Source organism: Tachyglossus aculeatus, chromosome 21 (genome assembly GCF_015852505.1).
Source record: "Tachyglossus aculeatus isolate mTacAcu1 chromosome 21, mTacAcu1.pri, whole genome shotgun sequence".
Taxonomy (NCBI): Eukaryota; Metazoa; Chordata; class Mammalia; order Monotremata; family Tachyglossidae; genus Tachyglossus; species Tachyglossus aculeatus.
In genome coordinates this window covers 28842307-28863249 of record NC_052086.1, presented here as the reverse complement: position 1 = coordinate 28863249, position 20943 = coordinate 28842307, and positions in this window count along the sequence as shown.

Below are 20943 nucleotides of genomic sequence, written 5' to 3'. Positions count from 1 at the left end.
TAAGCTTTGCATCAACCTCCAGTTGCAATTTCTGCAGGCAAGAACGAATGGATAGGCCCTGAAAACAGTGAGAAGTGTTTTGACTCAGAGCATGGAAGAGTAGGATTTTTGTGAAGTTGGCACTTACTTAACTAAGCTTCTTAGAACCAAATGACTATTCTCACTTGGTTCAGGAAACATCCCAGTACTGGAATGTATATCCAAACCCTCTCAAATTTTTTAATTTATTTTTGCCTTAATGAAAACCTTGAGGTACATAGAAATTAGTGTCCCCATTTCACAGATGAAAGCACTAACTGAGGTACAGAGATGGTAAGTGACTTGTCCACAGTCACAGAGCGGGCCGGTGGTAGAGATCGGACTTGAACATGAGTTCTCCAGCTTCCAGACTGGCGCTCTTCCACTACACCACATGGCCTCCTCTCAATAATTTCCAGGGACTGAATTACCAGCTGAATTGGCATAAACAGTCTCACCAAACTCAGTACTTCTCAGCGTTCTTTGCATTCTGTAGGTACAACCCAAACTCAATAATTTTCTATGGCTATTACAGCCTGTAATGAACACTGTTGGTACAGAGTAATACATGAGGGCTTGATTCCGCAGTAAGAAATGGGAATCCTAATGTGACCAAACTTGAAACCATTAATCCTCATTTGCCTTTTGATTTTTGAATGGTCGTGTCCACTGTGATTGACAGGTTGCATTACTCTCCCTTTTTTAAAAAAAGTTTCCTCTTTCCTGATTGTGGCCACTTGCATTGAAAATGAGATCTAGAATTCCTCATCCCATTATCAAATCTCAACAAAACAGATGAAAGGACACCCCAAGGGAAGAAATCCCCTTGAGCTTGGGATAAAAAAGACAGAGAATACCAATTATGAAATTCACATGCTGTTTTTTCTAGAGAAAATTTAGAAGTATTCTTTGCAATATGAGGGCAAGTTCATTGAGATTCCTACTCCACCCAGAGACTCTGTTGGGGCTGAGGCATGCAAAGGCAAGAATGAAAAGGGGAAGAGATAAATTAAGGGTAAAGAGAGGAAGAACAAGATTCCAATTAAAATTATGGACTTCATGGCGTATCGATGAAATCATAAAATGAACCATTGCGTGCTATTATTTGACATCTTCCTAGGAACTGCTGAAAATGCACTGTAATAACAATTGTGGTATTTAAGTCCTTACTAACTGCCAAGCATTGGACTAAGTGCTGAGGGAAAAACAATACAGTCACATCAGACACAGACCCTTCCACCGGGAGCTCCCAATCTAAAGGAGGAGGGAGGACAGAAATTGAATCCCCATTTTACAGTTGAGGAAACTGAGGCCCAGAGAAGTTAAATGATTTGCCTAAGGTCATAAGATAGGCAAAGGGCAGAGCTGAGATTAGAACCAATCAAAGCAACACAGGGCTGGTCACCACTATTGAGAAAAGAGTAATGGGAGAGAAGGAGTCTAGCCCATTTCAAAAGAGGGCTTTTGGATGGGGGTGGGTGGGGAGAAGGGGAGGGGAGAAAAAAAGGGTCAGATCAAATAAACTGGCATGGAGGTACCTAGAGGAAGGGGTTTCCCTGACCTATTAAAGAAAGTACACTATCCATTCTTTTTAAGCTTTAGTAATTGAATTTTAGCTCTATAACCTTTCTTGAAAGACAAAATTCTTCAGATTTACAGTCAGAGTCAGTCAGGCATTTATTCATGAAGTTTACCTCCTTCCCTTCCCCACAGCACCTGTATATATGTATATATGTTTGTACATATTTATTACTCTATTTATTTTACTTGTACATATCTATTCTATTTATTTTATTTTGTTAATATGTTTGGTTTTGTTCTCTGTCTCCCCCTTCTAGACTGTGAGCCCACTGATGGGTAGGGACTGTCTCTATATGTTGCCAACTTGTACTTCCCAAGCGCTTAGTACAGTGCTATGCACACAGTAAGCGCTCAATAAATGATTGATTGATTGATTTACATGTTTCTTGCAACAATGGAGGAGATCAATAAAGTGTATTCATTCAATCATATTTATTGAGCACTTACTGTGTGCAGAGCACTGTACTAAGTGCTTGGAAAGTGCATTGAGTACTTAATGTGTGCAGAGAACTGTACTGAGCACTTGGGAGAGTACAAGCTAACAGGTTTGATAGACATGATCCCTGCCCACAAGAAGCTTATAGTCCGGGGGCAGAGACGGACATTAATATACATAAATTCAATTGTGGATATGCATATAACTGTTAAAGGGCTGATGGAGGGTTGAATATAGGATGCACATCCTAGTGAAAGGAGAACAGAGAAGGGAGTGGGAGAGGAGGAAATGGGGGCTTAGTCAGGGAAGGCCTCTTGAAGGAGAAGTGCTCTTAATAGGCTTTGAAAGTGGGGTGGGTGAATGTCTGTCTGATATAAAGAGGGAGGGCATTCCAGGCCAGAGGCAGGACCTGGGTGAGGGGTCACGGCGAGATGGATGAGATTGAGACAGTGGGTAGGTTGGAACTAGAGGAGTAGAAGGTGCAGGGTGGGTTGTAGAAGCAAATCAATAACTTAAGGTAGAAGAGGCAAGGTGATTGAGTGCTTTAAAGCCTATTGTGAGGAGTCTCTATTTTATGCATAGGAGAATGGGCAACCACAGGATGCTCTTGGGGAATGGGGAAACATGAATTGTAGAAAAATGACCCAGGCAACAGAGTGAACCGTGGACTGGAATGGGGAGAGACAGGAGGCAGGGAGGTCAACAAGGAGGCTGATGCAGTAATCAGGGCATGATAGGAAAAGTACTTGGATTAATGGATTAGCAGTTTGGGTGGAGAGGAAAAGGCGGATTATAGAGATGTTGTGGAGGTTGAACAGACACGATTTGGTGACAGCTGATAAAACGAGAGAGATTCGTAGAGAATAATGCCAAAGTTATGGGCTTGAGATACAGGGAGGATGGTGCTCCTGTCTTCAGTGACCAAAGCCCTACATCCACTGATGTGCTAAGCAGTTCACTCCATAGTAAGAGGTTATTTCCTTTTCTCACTTCACCAAAGGAGCATCGCCCTGCCTCTTCTCTCCATGCCCACTAGAGAGAGGAACTACTTCTCAGTTGGAGACTTGACCTGATTTATGCCCTAGAAACTGAAATTAATCACTACTGTCATATGTCAACAGCCATCTCTCGCTCGCTCCATTTGGCTCCCTGTGGATGTGTTTTACTCTCTTACTCCTGTCTTTAGTCTCTGCTGTCAACTTAATACATTCTCTCGTCCCTGCTGGATTGCTAGACACCATCCTGATTGATCTGGTCACAGGTATTCTTTCTTGACTATCTGTCACTGCAGAACTATCCCTGATTGGCCTTATTCAGATCCATTAGGCTTTACTTCTTGCTAAGCCTTATTCACCAGTGCCTCCTCTCCTTATTTGCAGGGCTTCTCATTTAAGGCTCTAACTTTCTCCACCCTCCCCCTTTTCTAACTGTAGTGCTGCCTTCAAACTCCCCTCCTCCCCCCAAAACTTTCTCCTCGCTTTGAAGTTGTACTGACAGTGCTGGAACTGTAGGATTCATCACCTGGGTTTGTAAGCATTGTTCACAGGGATCATCGAGTGACCCGGCCACTTCATGCTTCAGTTCTCTCTGTCTTTTGCCTGGTTCCAAGCCTCTCTATTTTTCGAAAGGACTTTTCTTTGGCTAGAGAGTGGTACGGTTTCCTCTTTGCATTGCTCCAATAGCACTCCGGGCCTCTCATGAGTGACTGAACAAGGAAACGCTGCCAGAAGGTATTACATGTCGCCTTTACTTCAGGAGCCTCACGCACCAGCGGACTGAAACAAAGCTAATGTGGCACAGGGCTGAGCTGGCTGTTGCGCATGGCTGCAACTCTGCATCTCTTTTCCCTGATAAGGCTCAGGGGATCCCAGAAGAGGGTGGGCACCCCTGATTCCCTCCTTGGCCGGGGCAGCGAGTTGGCGGCTTGAGGGTCCTTGGGATCATAGTGCTATCAGAGGGCACCCAGCTCGGAGGAGCGGCAGTCAGAGATTCCGGGGAGAAGCACTCAGTGACACACTCTGCTTTCTGGGGGTGGTTTGTGGCTGGGACGAGCTTGCATTTTCATAGGCTGCCTTTCCCATGTCACTGCAAAGGAGTTCGATTCAGCATCTTACACAGAATGGGGATAGGATAGATGTTTTCTGTAGAATTTATCCTCTAATTCCCATGAGTTTTCCTGATCTGAAAATCAATGTAGTTACTTTTCACCACTTACTCCAGGACTTCACAATGGAGAGTCCTCTAAAATCAGTCATGGTTTTTCTTCTTTCTGTTTTAAGAGTGATGTTTGTTTTGTTTACTGGGCTCACAACCTGTTGTGGAACTCCCGGCCCCACTCACATCTTAAGGGGGACCCTGCCAGTTTCTTACCCCCTTAACCACGCACCCCCTGCTTGTAGTTTCCCCATCACAACTGGACACTCTTGTCTTGCCCTCTGCACCCCAGGTACAGCTCTGCCTCTACCTAGTAGCAACTTGATAAAAACAAGTGACAGAAAAGGCAGGGTGCATCTGGAACCAGTAAATTGTATATTTCTGAAGGGCATGGCTAGTGTCAGTCAACCCTATTGTATTGTACTCTCCCTGGTGCTTAGTATGGTGGCTTTACACACAGTAATCACTCAATAAATATTATTCATTCATTCATTCAATCATATTTATTGAGTGCTTACTGTGTGCAGAGCACTGTACTAAGCGCTTGGGAAGTACAAGTTGGCAACATATAGAGAAAGTCCCTACCCAACAGTGGGCTCAGAGTCCCCATGCTAGAAGCAGCATGGCTCAGTGGAAAGAACACGGGCTTGGGGGTCAGAGGTCATGGGTTCTAATCCCAGCTCCGCCACTTGTCAGCTGTGTGACTTTGGGCAAATCACCTAACTTCTCTGAACCTCATCTGTAAAATGAGGATTAAAGACTATGAGCCCCATGTGGGACAACCTGATTACCTTGTATCTACCCCAGTGTTTAGAACAGTGCTTGGCACATAATGCGCTTAGAGAATACCATTATTATTATTATTGTTATTATTATGGGAGAGCTTGTCCTCACATAACTATATGAACAAATGCTAAATGACAGTTCTTGGTATATTTTAAATCTGAAAAGTAAAAATATCAGATTTTTTTTTAAAGTCATTCACCGACTTTCAGTCCCTGGGAAGCAGCCTGGCCTAATGGATGAGGCATAGGCCTGGGAGTGAGACGACCTGGGTTCTAATACTGGCTCCACCACTCAACTACTGTGTGGCCTTAGGCACATCACTTAACTTCTCTGTGCCTCAGGTTCCTCATCTGTTAAATGGAGATAAATGGTTCTCCTTTGCACTTAGACTATGAATCCAAAGTGGGAAAGCAACTGTGTCCAAGCTGATGATCTTGTATCTTAGTGGTAAGAGCCAGGGCTTGGGAGACAAAGGTGGTGGGTTCTAACGCTGACTCTGCCACTTGTCAGCTGTGTGACTTTGGGCAAGTCACTTCACTTCTCTGGGCCTCAGTTCCCTTGTCTGTAAAATGGGGATTAAGACTGTGAGCCCCACATGGTACAATCTGATCACCTTGTGTCTAGCCCAGCACTTAGAACAGTGCTCAGCACATAGTAAGCGCTTAACAAAAACCATCATTATTATTATTACCTTAGCGCTTAATACAGTGCTTGGCACATAGTAAGCACTTAAATGCCATAATTAGAATTACTGAGCTATTCTCTCCCATTTAGGTTACTAGAGAGGTTCATATACATTAACAAGAGGACTCAGGCATCGTTCCCAAGGGACCTCAGTTTTTAAATTGAAAACCACAGTATGAAAGGTATGGGAAGAAATGCCTGAAAGACACAGCCCAGTGTGACAAGAGCCTAGGATGAAAGCAGCAATAAATAAGAGAGCTTTCTTTTCATGACTAAGGTGTCTAAGGATCAGCCTAAATAATTTCATTTCACTTTCCAGGTAGCAACTATGCTTCTCTCAACAGCTACTTTTGAGAAAACCATGAAAAAGTGGCAACAAAGAAGCCACGAGCTTGAATCTCCTGTTAGTATCTCTGTGGGCGTAACGAGACTTTTCATAGGTGTCACACATCCCATGTAAAGAGAACACGGGGAATTTTCCCCATTTAGTATGGGAGTTGCAGTGGTAATGTACTTATTAAGCACTTCCTGGGTGCAGAACCCTGTGCTAAGAACTGAGAAAGAATATACCGGTGGGAATTAATCATGGTCTCAGACCCTGAATAAGGGGAACAAGGCATCCTTCTCCACCTCTGACGGTTGGGATTCATGCAATCCATTTCCATTTGTTCTTAAAAATAGTAATTTCTTGATTCTCTGAATACAGCAGTCTAAAGTAGAAATAAATGTGGGGTCTAGCTTGAATCTAAGCAAGTTCAGGTAAGTCTTTGGCCCATAGATGGACATAAGATTGAAAGCTTGTTTTGGGCACAGAATGTGTCAAACAACTCTAGACTGTAAGCTCTTTGACTTTAGACTGTAAGCTCATCTTGGGCAGGGACTGTGTTTATTGCTGTATTGTATTCTCCCAGATACTTAGTACAGTGCTACACACGCAGACACTCAATATGCTTGAGTGAGTGAACTCTGGTATATTGTTATATTGTACTCTCCCAAGCACGTAGTTCATGGTCTGCCCACAGTAAGCACTCCATAAATACGATCGATTGAATTCATGAGTTGGTGGTCCCCATATGAGGGGTAAATTGGGCTCATGACGAGTTAAACATGATGCATGCTAGTCCAGTCCCAGATGCTTCTTATAATTGACATTATCAGCATGAGAAGACACATAGTATCAAATGTTATTTGTGGAGCTCAGCTAAAATCTTAAAAATGACTTCAGGAACCCAATACGGATCCCGCAACTGGATTTGCCCACACTAAGAAAAAAAGGTGAAATACTAAATTGGACTAAAAATTAACTCTACAGTTTGAGAAAACCACCATTTCCCAGGTATCTGGATTTTAGTTCGTTTAAATCTTCAAACAACCAAAGCAGGGCTGGAACAATGAGCCGAGTTTCCCAGTGGCTCAGGCTCCGGTTTAGATGTCATGGGCACACTCATTCCGAGCTGTAAATTGTGATTATCGACTGTGGATAGGATGTCCTCCTGACTGAGTCAAACACATTTAACTCAATCAGAGAAGTTATTGTTCTGAGGCCAGAATGTCTCCAGCTCATATCCTCACTTTTGTTTCTCTTATTATATGTGCACGATATTAATTTCTTCCTCTGAGCTGCAAAAATCCTTCCAGCACTATGAGAAGATAGTAGAAATGAGGGGAATGTTTGAAGAGTTCTCCCTTGACATACCTTTTCATTTCAGCAGTCACAGTACAGCTGCAAAACAAATATTCCAGGCTCAAGTTAAGTTCCATAACTAATCCAATAAATGATAGAAGCTTCCAATCTTCCTTCCAATTTTCATTTGGGATGTGTTTCTTCTTCATGGTATTTTTTTTTCCAATTCTCTGTCATGAATCCACTAAAGTAAAACCTTTAGGATCCCAAAATTCATTAAGATACATATCCCATTTACCCAAGCATAAATACAGATCTTTGTAGCAGGAGTCACGAAACTGAAACAGTAAAAGGGTTCAAGCAAACATGGAAGCAGTATGCTGGATTTGGATTTTCTTTCTGCTCCCTTGAAAACTTAAGAGAAGTCCTGGCTTCTTGTCACTGTCTTTTTATCTGAGCTTTAGTGTGAAAGTCCCATTTGAAAACATGTGGGGTGTTTGCTTCTAGCAAACAGACTATCAAAACACATGAGGCATAGTCTTTTTGCATAATCATAATCTGAGTGCTAATGGGATAATGGATAGTGGAAGATTTCCCAAAGGACAAGTACATAAACTCTATAAAAAATGAAAGAAGGAAATTCAAACTCGTGGGATACATTTTCAACCCCTTCCTGCTGGCTCTCCATTTACTCTTCATTCATTCATTCAGTTGTACTTATTGAGCGCTTATTGTGTGCAGAGCACTGGACTAAGCACTTGGGAAGAATAAATCAGCAACATATAAAGACCGTCCCTACCCAACAACGGGCTCACAGTCTAGAAGGGGGAGACAGACAACAAAACAAAACAAGTAGACAGGTGTTAATACCATCAGAATAGATAGAATTATAGCTATATACACATCATTAATAAAATAGAGTAGTAAATATGTAAAAAATAAAATAGAGTAATGAATAGAGTAACAAATATAGAGAAGCAGTGTGTCTCAGTGGAAAGAGCAGAGGCTTGGGAGCCAGAGGTCATGAGTTCTAATTCTAGCTCCAACACGTTTGCTGTGTGATCTTGGGCAAGTCACTTAACTTCTCTGAGCCTGTTACCTCATCTGTAAAATGGGGATTAAGAATGTGAGCCCCATGCAGGACAACCTGATCACCTTGTATCCCCCTGGCGCTTAGAACAGTGCTTTGCACATAGTAAGCACTTAACAAATGCCATCATTATTATTATTATTATACAAGTGCTGTGGGGAGGGGAAAGGGATGGAGGGGCGATAAGGAGGGGAGGAGGAGGAGAGGAAAAAGGGAGGATCAGCCTGGGAAGGCCTCCTGGAGGAGGAGAGCTCTCAATAGGGCTTTGAAAGGAGGAAGAGAGTTAGCTTGGTGGATGTGTGGAGGGAGGGCATTCCAGGCCAGAGGTAGGACATGGGCCAGGGGTCAATGGCAGGACAGGCAAGAATGAGGCACAATGGGGAGGTTAGCAGCAGAGGAGAGGAGTGTGCAAGCTGGGCTGTAGAAGAGAAGGGAGGTGAGGTAGGAGTGGGCCTTGAAGCCAAGAGTTAGGAGTTTTTGCTTGATTCAAAGATTGATAGGCAACCACTGGAGATTTTTGAGGAGGGGAGTTACATGCCCAGAGCTTTTCTGTACAAAGATAATCTGGGCAGCAGAGTGAAGTATAGACTGAAGCGGGGAGAGACAGTAGGATGGGAGATCAGAGAGGAGACTGATGCAGTAATCCAGTCGGGATAGGAAGAGAGATTGAACCACCAAGGTAGCAGTTTGGATGGAGAGGAGAGGACGGATCTTGGCAATGTTGTGGAGGTGAGACCGGCAGGTTTTGGTGATGGATTGGTTGTGAGGGGTGAATGAGAGAGTGGAGTCAAGGATGACACCAAGGTTGCGGGCTTGTGAGACGAGAAGGATGGTAGTGCCATCTACATCAATGGGAAAGTCAGGGAGAGGACAGGGTTTGGGAGGGAAGATAAGGGGCTCAGTCTTGGACATGTTGAGTTTTAAATGGTGGGCAGACATCCAAATGGAGATGTCCTGAAGGCAGGAGGAGATACGAGTCTGGAGGGAGGGAGAGAGAACAGGGGTGGAGATGTAGATTTGGGTGCCATCAGCGTAGAGATGATAGTTGAAGCTGTGGGAGCAAATGACTTCCCCAAGGGAGTGAGTACAGATAGAGAACAGAAGGGGACCAAGAACTGACCCTTGAGGAACCCCTACAGTAAGGGGATGGGAGGGGGAGGAGGAGCCCACGAAGAAGACTGAGAATGAAGGGCCAGAGAGATAAGAGGAGAACCAGGAGAGGATGGAGTCTGTGAAGCCAAGGTTGGCTAGCATGTTGAGGAGAAGGGAGTGGTCCACAGTGTCAAAGGCAGCTGAGAAGTCGAGGAGGATTAGGATCAAATAGGAGCCATTGGATTTGGCAAGCAGGAGGTCATTCATGAGAGGGCAGTATCAGTGGAGTGTAGGGGATGGAAGCCAGATTGGAGGAGGTCTAGGAGAAAGTTGGAATTGAGGAATTCGAGGCAGCAAGTGTAGATGACTCATTCTAGGAGTTTGGAAAGGAAGGGTAGAAGCATGGCTCAGTGGAAAGAGCACGGGCTTTGGAGTTAGGGGTCATGGGTTTGAATCCCAGCTCTGCCAGTTGTCAGCTGTGTGACTTTGGGCAAATCACTTAACTTCTCTGGACCTCAGTTCCCTCATCTGTAAAATGGGGATTAAGATTGTGAGCCCCCATGGGACAACCTGATCTCCTTGTAACCTCCCCAGTGCTTAGAACAGTGCTTTGCACATAGTAAGTGCTTAATAAATGCCATTATTATTATTATTATTAAGGGTAGGAGGGAGATAAGGGAATAACTAGAAGGGGCAGTGGGGTCAAGAGAGTGTTTTTTTTAGGATGGAAGAGTCATGGGCATGTTTGAAGGCAGAGGGGAAGGAACCAGTGGAGAGTGAGCAGTTGAAGATGGAAGTTAAGGAGGGAAGGAGAGAAGGGGCGAGAGTTTTCATAAGATGAGAGGGAATGGGGTCTGAAGCACAGGTGGATGATGTAGCACTTGAGAGGAAGGAGGAGATCTCATCTGAAGACTCTGCTGGGAAGGATGGGAGGGTAGTGGAGAGGGTTGAGAGCTGGGGGGATGGAGAAGGTGGAGGGGTGACTTTGGGGACCTCAGACCTGATGGTGTTAATTTTACTAATGAGGTAGGTGGCCAGATCATTGGGGGGTGAGAGATGGAGGAGGGGGAGGAACAGGGGCCCTGAGAAGGGAGTTAAATGTCTGGAGCAGCTGACAGGGATGATGGGCATGAGTGTCAATAAAGGAAGAAAAATTGTTTTGCCTGGCAGAGGAGAGGGCAGAGTAAGGCAGAAAAGGATCAATTTAAAGTTAACAGGGTTGGCTTGGTGTTTCGACTTCCAGCAGCAGTGTTCAGCAGCTCAAAGAGCAAAGGAGGCGGACAGTGGCAGTGATCCAAGGCTGTGGGTTAGCGGTGCAAGAGAGAGGAAGGGAAAAGGGAGTGAGAGACTCTTGCTCCTTTAACATTATACCCCAGCCCACACCCTTTTTTTCCCCTCAATCAACTCATTGTGCCTTGTTCTAGTTTCTCTTGCCTCTGATCTCTTATTCACACCCTCCCTCTTGCCTGGAAAGCCAGCTGGGAAGAGCCTGGGCCTGATTACAGGAGGCAGTGGGCCCCACCCTGCCTCCACCTCTGCAGGGCTCAGCGAGTCTTACGAAAATTTCTGCCTCCCCACGGCCTTTTTTTCCCCAGCCCCAGGACTAAGTTCACTGCCACCCAAAGTCCCAGACAATAGGGTCTGAAAAGAAAAGCAAATTCTCCCTCTGACCCCAATTTGCACCAGAACCCAAGGAAAACAGATCTCTCCACTGCCCAACATCCATGCCACTCTGCCCTCACCCCCAAATAACTTCTGAATTCATCAGTTAACAAAGTGTTATTTCATCATTCATTTAATGTCACACTGGCATTTCTTATTGATTGCTGCCACAATTACTTTTGTTTCTGAAAACAAGTTGATATATTCAAGAACATGATTCACAATCTATTGATTTCTTGTCTTAGGATTTAGACCCTAAATGATGGAATGTGGCCTGAACTGATACATTTTTTAAAAAAAGCACACTGGAGCTTCACTTGAGTCTTAATTGTTGACACTAACTGAACTGCAAATGCATCAAAAATCCCAGTGTGGGTTTCATGTCAATAGATTCCTGACTGGAAAAGTCATAGGCATCAATTTATACATTTGAAATAGGTCATGGAACCATTGACATATAGAAACCTTGACAATGGATTGTGTCCCTGTAATTCTTTTCTAAGTGTAGGAATAGGGGAAATTCAGGTAAAGATGGCAAGAGTTAGATTTGATTGTGTCATCACAATTTAGAACAAGTCACAGAATCTTAGAGATAAAAGTAACAAAGAGACCAGTAGATTCACCCCATGAAGGACAAGACTCTGGCCTCATTGTAAACACCTCCAGAGGAAAGAATTTGTGAGAAGCAGCATTTCCTAGTGAATAGAGCACAGGCCTGGGAGCCAGAAGGACCTGGGTTCTAATCATAGCTGTGTCACTTGCCCATGGGGTGACCTTAGGCAAGTCACTTCACTTCTCAGTGCTCAGGTACCTCATCTATAAAAACGGGATTAAGATTGTGTGCCCTATGTAGAACAGGGACTGTGTCCAATCTGATTATCTTTTATCTACCCCAGCACTTAGTTCCTGGCACATAGTAAACACTTAACAGATACCATTAAAAAAAAATCACTTTCACCAGCCATTTCAGCATTTAACAACCCACAGCAAAGAAATCTGACTTAAAAGAACATTATGCCAGACTTCACATGTGAAGAGCACTTAAAACAGATTCCGACTAGTCAATATACTAACCCATATTTCTTCCCAAATTGTTCTTCAAAAAAAGAAAGGAAAAGTGAAATATATATTTTAAACTAGGAACACCACACCCATCGTTCACACTGCAGAAAAGAATGAATTCCTCTTCAAGTACCCACAGAAAGACTCATATTCTACTCACTCTCAAAGCCACCATTGGCATGGAGGAGCCCGGTTGGGTAGGGACCATCTCCATATGTTGCCGACTTGTACTTCCCAAGTGCTTAGTACAGTGCTCTGCACACAGTAAGCGCTCAATACGATCGATTGATTGATAGTAAACACTTAACAGATACCATTAAAAAAAAACACTTTCACCAGCTATTTCAGCATTTAACAACCCACAGCAAAGAAATCTGACTTAGAACATTATGCCAGACTTCACATGTGAAGAGCACTTAAAACAGCATCTGACTAGTCAGTATACTAACCCATATTTCTTCCCAAATTGTTCTTCAAAAAAAGAAAGGAAAAATGAAATATATTTTTTAAACTAGGAACGCCACACCCATCATTCATACTGCAGAAAAGAATGAATTCCTCTTCAAGTACCCACAGAAAGACTCATATTCTACTCACTCTCAAAGCCACCATTGGCATGGAGGGGCCTGGTTGGGTAGGGAGTGTCTCCGTATGTTGCCGACTTGTACTTCCCAAGTGCTTAGTAAAGTGCTCTGCACACCGTAAGCACTCAATAAATAGGATTGAAAGAATGAGAAACAAGAGAGAGGACTTTCTAGACCTTCCCCCTCTAGGGAAGGATGCTGGGATGAGAAAAAAAAGGCCCCACTAAAAGCTCAAAATCCAGGAGGGAAATTGAGCCCAGAGGAAAAAGCCCAAAGTCCTGTGGGAAACTGTCACTTCAACTGCATATATGTTCAAAGCCATTTTGGGAGCTCCCTTTAGATACTTTCAATTCCTTCATGAAGTAGTCACTCCTCTACAGCTATTCCCTCTTCCTCTCCACCCTCCTGCATGTGAATGAGACCAGCTGGATTCAATCCTCAGTCCACCTGGCCCCTCTTAAAGGGGCTCCACCCCCCTGTATAATAATAACGATGGCATTTATTAAGCACTTACTATGTGCAAAGCGCTGTTCTAAGCACTCTCTGTTTTAAAAATGACTGTAAAAATGGAGATCCTGTCCCCAGGTGTTATACATGCCACTGTGATCCTTTCTCGAGCCAACAGAATAAGATTCAATCCTCATAGGTGTCTGTCTCCACTTTTTTCTTTTCAGTAGAAATACAAGAGTTCAGGTTCATAACTTTATTCACTCACATGGTATTTGTGATTATCAGGAATTTTTATGCTATAGGATCAGTCCTATAATGGATCTAAGTTTCCAAGCATCAGTCAATCATATTTATTAAGTCCTTACTTTTAGGGGAAGCAGTATGGTGTAATGGATAGCGCATGGGCTTGGGAGTCAGAAGGTCATGGGTTCTAATCCCGGCTTTGCCACTAGTCTGCCTCTGGAAAAGGAAATATAATAATAATAATAATAATGGCATTTGTTAAGCGCTTACTATGTGCAGAGCACTGTTCTAAGCGTTGGGGAGGATACAAGGTGATCAGGTTGTCCTAAGTGGGGCTCATAGTCTTAATCCCCATTTTACAGATGAGGTAACTGAGGCCCAGAGAAGTTAAGTGACTTGCCCAAAGTCACACAGCTAACAATTGGTAGAGCAGGGATTTGAACCCGTGACCTCTGACTTCATAGTCTGTGCTCTTTCCCCTAAGCCACGCTGCTTCTCTGAATATATATTTTAAACTAGGAATGCCACACCCAACATTTATACTGTATAAAAGAATGAATTCCTCCCCCAAGTACCCACAGAAAGACTCATATTCTACTCACTCTCAAAGCCACCATTGGCATGGAGGGGCCTGGAGAAGAGGAAAGGGTGGATTTTAGCAATGTTATGAAGGTTGAACCGACAGGATTTCATGAGAGGTTGAATAGTAAGAGCACGGGCTTGGGAGTCAGAGGACATGAATTCTAATCCCGCCTCTGCCACTTGTCTGCTGTGTGACCTTGGGCAAATCACTTAATTTCTCTGTGCCTCAGTTACCTCATCTGTAAAATGGAGATTAAAAGTGTGAGCCCCATTTGGGATAACCTGATTACCCCGTATCTTCCCCAGTGCTTAGAACAGTAATTGGCACGTAGCAAGCACTTAATAAATACTATTATTATTATTAGTATTATTATATATTTAGATTGAAGGAGAGAGATAGGCCAAGGATAATGAAACAGGGAGGATGGTAATGCTATCTACAGTGATGGGAAAGTCACGGGGAGGAAAGCGTTTGGGTGGGATGATGAGAAATTTTGTTTTGGGCTTGGTAAATTGGAGGTGTCGGCAGGACATCCAGGTAATAATAATAATAATAATGATTGCGGTATTTGTTAAGCACTTACTAAGTGCCAGGCACTGAACTAAGCGCTGTGGTGAATCCAAGCAAATCAGGTTGGTCGCAGTCCCCGCCCCACATGGGGCTCACAGTCTCAATCCCCATTTCACAGATGTGGTAAATGAGACACAGAGAAGTTAAGTGACTTGCCCAGGTCACACAGCAGACAAGTCACAGTGGCGGGTCTTTCTGGATCCAAATAGGAGAAGCAGACTGGCTCAGTGGAACGAGCCTGGGCTTTGGAGTCAGAGGTCAGGGGTTCAAATCCCGGCTCTGCCAATTGTCAGAATCCCGGCTCTGCCAATTGTCAGCTGTGTGACTTTGGCCAAGTCACTTCACTTCTCTGGGCCTCAGGTCCCTCATCTGTAAAATGGGCATGAAGACTGTGAGCCCCCGTGGGACAACCTGATCACCTTGTAATCTCCCCAGCACTTAGAACAGTGCTTTGCACATAGTAAACACTTAATAAATGCCATTATTATTATTATTATTCTACTACAGGTAAGTAGTAGAATAATAGTAGTAATAATAATAGTAGTATTCCCACTCCTGTGCTTTATCCACTAGGCCATGCTGCTTCCAAAGTAGAGATGTACTGAAGATAGGAGGAAATAAGGGACTGCAGAGAAGGAGAGAGGTCAGGACTAAACGCTTAGTACAGTGCTCTGCACACAGTAAGCGCTCAATAAATACGATTGAATGAATGACTGGAGATGTAGATTTGGGAATCATCTTCAGTGAGGTGGTAGTTGAAGCCATAGGAGCGAATGAGGTCTCCAAGGGAGTGGGTGTAGATGAAGGATAGTAGGGGACCCAGGTCTGAGCCAGGGACAGATACGCTCTTCAAACTCCCATTCCCTTTCTCTTGCTGAAGTGCTCCACTTTCTTTCATTCAATCATATTTATTGAGCACTTACTGTGTGCAGAGCACTGTACTAAGAGCTCCACATGGCCCCTGCCTCTCTGGAAAAGCTTTTGGGGTAGGTTTTGAAAGCCCTTTGCCCTTCAGGTTTTGTTAGCCATTCATGAGAAGCAGCATGGCTCAGTGGAAAGAGCCCGGGCTTGGAAGTCAGAGGTCATGGGTTCAAATCCCGGCTCCACCACTTGTCAGCTGTGTGACTTTGGGCCACTCACTTAACTTCTCTGTGCCTCAGTTCCCTCACCTGTAAAATGGGGATTAAGACTGTGGCCCCCTCGTGGGACAACTTGATCAACTTGTATCCTCCCCAGGGCTTAGAACAGTGCTTTGCACATAAGTGCTTAACAAATGCCATTATTATTATGTCTACAGAGAAGAGCTAGAGGCAGGAGTTCAATTCCAAACTGACCCACCTTGTCCCGATGCTGGTCCCTCCTCCCCAGACCTCAGGATTCAACCAGCCTCCAAAATAAATAATAATAATACATAATTGTGGTATTTATTAAGCTCTTTGTGCCGGGCACTGTACCTTAGTAGGTACTACTAAGTACCTAAGTACTTAATAGGCACTACTACCTTAGTAGTGTGCTGGTAGGGAATACAAGCAAATCGGGTTGGACACAGTCCCTGTCCCACACTAGGCTCACTGTCTTAATCCCCATTTTACAGATGAAGTAACTGAGGCCCAGAGAAGTGAAGTGACTTGCCTAAAGTCACACAACAGACAAGTGGCAGAGCCGGGGGTTAGAACTTGTGATCTTCTAATTCCCAGGCTCACGTTCTGTCCACTAGGCCATGCTGAACTGGATGTGGTGTAGCTTCTGGGTGACTCTACGTTGCCTGTCCAGCGCTGAGAACAGTGCTTGGCACACAGTAAGCGCTCAACAAATACCATCATTATTTTGTACTTTATTAGTATTTTAATGCAGAGGTTGCTATCCCACGAACTTGCAGTCCCAACCGCCCACTGAAACAGCTGCCTGGAGGCGCCCGCCTCATCCCCCCGGCCTTAGCTCCTTCCCCTCCCCACAGCACCTGCATATATGTATATATGTTTGTACATATTTATTTATTTATTTTACTTGTGCATATTTATTCTATTTATTTTATTTTGTTACTATGTTTTGTTTTGTTGTCTGTCTCCCCCTTCTAGACTGTGAGCCCACTGTTGGGTAGGGACCATCTCTATATGTTGCCAACTTGTACTTCCCAAGTGCTTAGTAAATTGCTCTACACACAGTAAGCGCTCAATAAATATGATTGAATGAATGAAAAAGAAGTGCACTTTCAGTCCTGCTCTGCCAGACACCCAGCCGTGGCCCTCCCTGACATAAACAACCCTTTGAGGGAGATCTTGAGGGAGGTCAGTGGAGTTTAGTCTTTTTGAAGCCTCAATCATCATCAATCGTATTTATTGAGCGCTTACTATGTGCAGAGCACTGTACTAAGCGCTTGGGAAGTACAAATTGGCAACATATAAATGGGTTCAGCTTGCCAAAGTCTGGTCCAACCTTCGTGTTTGCCCCACGAAAAGTTTGATAAAGGACGTTTTCAGCATTGGTTTTGCTACAAAAACAGTGATGCCCTTGAAACTGGTTCCATTCTCTTTACCCCATGAAGACAGTTGATACGGGTTCGGAGTCAGAGATGAGAAAAGATGATCCGAGGCAAAAAATATGGTATCTATTTCTTGTTCCGACTCAGCCTGGCCGGACTTATCCTGTTTATCTGTTGTTTTTCAGTAGACGCTGACACTGAGTTTATTGGGTTACTGATGATTAGTAGGTTTCCTTGAAAATTCAAGATGGGGAATCATTTTTCTCTAACAGCCTATTTAGCAGTGTATCTCTGACCTAAGTTCTCAATAGCTTGGGTCATGAATTCCAATGAAATGTTATCTTTAAGGGACCAAAGGTTTGGATATGTGAAAAGAAAAAAAAAACTTAGAAATTACTGGGACAGTAGCCAATAATCTTTACAGATCGGCATTTTATTAAATTTTCTCTTAATTGGACTCAGGTCTGCTGCTCATGTCAGAAGGAATAAAACGTTTCTTACTGTACTCTGAATGTTCTCAATAAAAATGAAAATCACTAGATTAGGAAAACGTGAACAAGCAAGAAAATGGAAATGTGAAGAATTATGTAAATAGTGGGCTAAACTCCCAAAACAAAACACCTGCATTTGCCTTGGCTAATGACTGAACTTCAGATCCTTCAAGCACATTATCAAGTTTCCACACGGGCTAGCTTTAATACTTTTCTTTGAATTAAAAAAAACACAAAATCTTCCTCCGCCTCACTGTCAGATCCTCTGGAAGGACCATTAACTCTTTCAGAGCTCAACAGTACTATTTATTGCACGGTTGCTAACGTTCTTAGATAATAAACCTCTGAGGGCCAGGAACTATGCCCAATCTGATTATCTGGTATCCGCCCTACCTGCATTTGATATTCTCTATTTGATATTTGTCCCACCTTCTATTCCGCAGCACTTGTGTGCGTATCTTTAAATTCTATATTACAAATTGTTTATTTCTATTGTTGTCTGCCAACTTCTACTTCCCAAGCGCTTAGTACAGTGCTCTGCACACAGTAAGCGCTCAATACATACGATTGAATGAATGAGTGAATGAAGGGAACATGTCCACTAATTCTGTTGTATTGTACACTCCCGGGTGCTTAATTCAGTGCTCTACACACAATAAATGCTCAATAAATACCACTGGTTGATTGATCCATCCGGTGACAACCTAATCAATCAATCAATCGTATTTATTGAGCGCTTACTGTGTGCAGAGCACTGTACTAAGCGCTTGGGAAGTACAAGTTGGCCACATATAGAGACAGTCCCTACCCAACAGTGGGCTCACAGTCTAAAAGGGGGAGACAGAGAACAAAACCAAACATACTAACAAAATAAAATAAATAGAATAGATATGTACAAGTAAAATAAATAGAGTAATAAATATGTACAAGCATATATATATATATATATATATATATATATATATTATATATACAGGTGCTGTGGGGAAGGGAAGGAGGTAAGACGGGGGGGATGATGAGGGGGACGAGGGGGAGAGGAAGGAAGGGGATCAGTCTGGGAAGGCGTCCATGCATCCTACTGCCTTCTCTACATTTGTTTCTCTTCCCAAATATTCTTTTTCTCAGGTTGAATCCTGGGTTACCCTTGCCTTCCTCAGGGTGAGCCTTGAGTTGTTTCCAGCATACAGCTAACATGGGTCCCTGCCCCTCAACGTCCTGTCTGTCATCACACACACACACAAACACACACCCCTCAAACACACCAGATGCTTCTACCTCAGCTGGGCATCCCAGGGCTGCCACAGTGGCTTTCCTCACTCTCTCTCCTCCCCTGCTCCAAACCTCAGTCTGAGCTGAAATCCTCAGTGTTAGGGAGCTAACATCCTCCCAGTCCGGGATGAGCCTCGCGGCATGGAGAGGGGGCTCCAAGCTACTACCGCCATGGAGCCAACACCCACTCCCCCTCCTCCAATTCCCCTGTCCCTTTTCACCAGCGGCACCCCTCAAGAACCCGAACTGCTGCCACTATGGAGCATCCCATAGAGCTCCGGGGCCTCGGTGCCCACGCGCGACACCTTCCCACTAGTGCTGGGCCTGGCTCCACTGTAGGACCGGCCCCAGCAGCCCCTTGTTTCCTCAACGTCTTTGTATTTTGGGTGACCTTCCCAGCCCCTCACCTCAGGGCCATGTGGCTCCAAGATGGCAGATTGGGCCACGAGATGGAAATCAATGGGAATGTTGAAGGATGTGACAAAGAATAATGAATGGGTATCAATGGAGATCGAAGGAGGCCAACTTCCTGTTCGGTCACCAATAAGAACCCACAAAATCTGACCGATTAAACAGAGATTAATGATGGTTCCTACCGGTGGGACTCTTTTAGGAAGGGCTAAGGGCTAAGCGTGGCTCAGTGGAAAGAGCCCGGGCTTTAGAGACAGAGGTCATGGATTCAAATCCTGGCTCCACCACTTGTCAGCTGTGTGGCTTTGGGCAAGTCACTTAACTTCTCTGTGCCTCAGTTACCTCATTTGGCAAATGGGGATTAAGTATGTGAGCCCCCCGTGGGACAACTTGATTACCTTGTATCTACCCCAGTGCTTAGAACAGTGCTATCCACATAGTAAGTACTTAATAAATGCCATTATTATTATTATTATTATCTTCAATGCACTTTTCAAAATAAAGGATGTTTCATTTTGTTTCGTATTTTTGTTTTTGTATGATATTTGTTAAGTGCTTACTATATGCTAGGCACTGTACTAAACGCTGAGGTACATACAAGCTAATCAGGTTGGTCACAGACCCTGTTCCATATAGGGCTCACAGTCTCAATCCCAACTTCACAGATGAGGTAACTGAGGCACGGAAAAGTTAAGTGACTTGTCCAAGAACACTCAGCATGTAAGTGGTAGGGCAGGGATTAGAATGCACTGCTTCCATTCCCTTCCTATTCCTTCTGAGTCTCTGACGGCACTCACAAGCTAAGGCAAATTTATATTGTGAGCAGCAACAAATAAATAATACTTGGGATTTTTGTTAAGAGGTTATTTGTGCCAAGCACTGCATTAAATGCTGGGGTAGACACAAGATAGTCAGGTCCCGCATGGGCATCACAGTCTAAGTAGGAGGGACAAGAGGTATTGAATCCCCATTTTGATACAATGTAGATGGTGAGCCTATTTTTCATTTGCAGATGAGGAAACTGAGACATAGAGAAGTTAAATGACTTGTCCATGGTCACACAGCAGGTACCTTGTGGAGTCAGGATTAGAATCCAGGTCCTTGGACTTTCCAGGCCCATTCCCTCTCCACTAGGTCACACTGCTTCTCAACAACAACTCACTGAACAAATTGGCTGCTCCTGATGTTTTTCATTTATGTTTTGTGTATTTGTCCATGTCTTTCATGTTGTCTTAGTGTTTTATTGTTTTATTGTTCTTTGCGTTTCTCCAGTCTCCTCTTCTCCCTTCATATTGGTAGACTGTGAGCCCTCAAAGGGCCAGGGACCACGGCTAATTCCCAACTTCCAGAGCTTAGTATAGTGCTGGGCACCCAGTGGGCACTTAATAAGTACTATTACTAATTAGATAGTACAGGTCCCATCACTGGAAGCAGATTGAGAGCCACATCTAAGCTATCCCAATTCTCCATAGGTTCAGAAACTTCCCGAGTTTCAATCTTGCATTGTGTGAGGCCCACACCTCTTTCTATCAATTTGATGTACTAGCAGCTCAAAACAGCTTTCATAAACCCCAAGTCGTATGGACATTTCAGGGCACATCAGAATTACCACACGGAATTAAGGAATACAGGGAGATTGTCTCAAAGAACCAGTTTTTTAATGTTATTTGG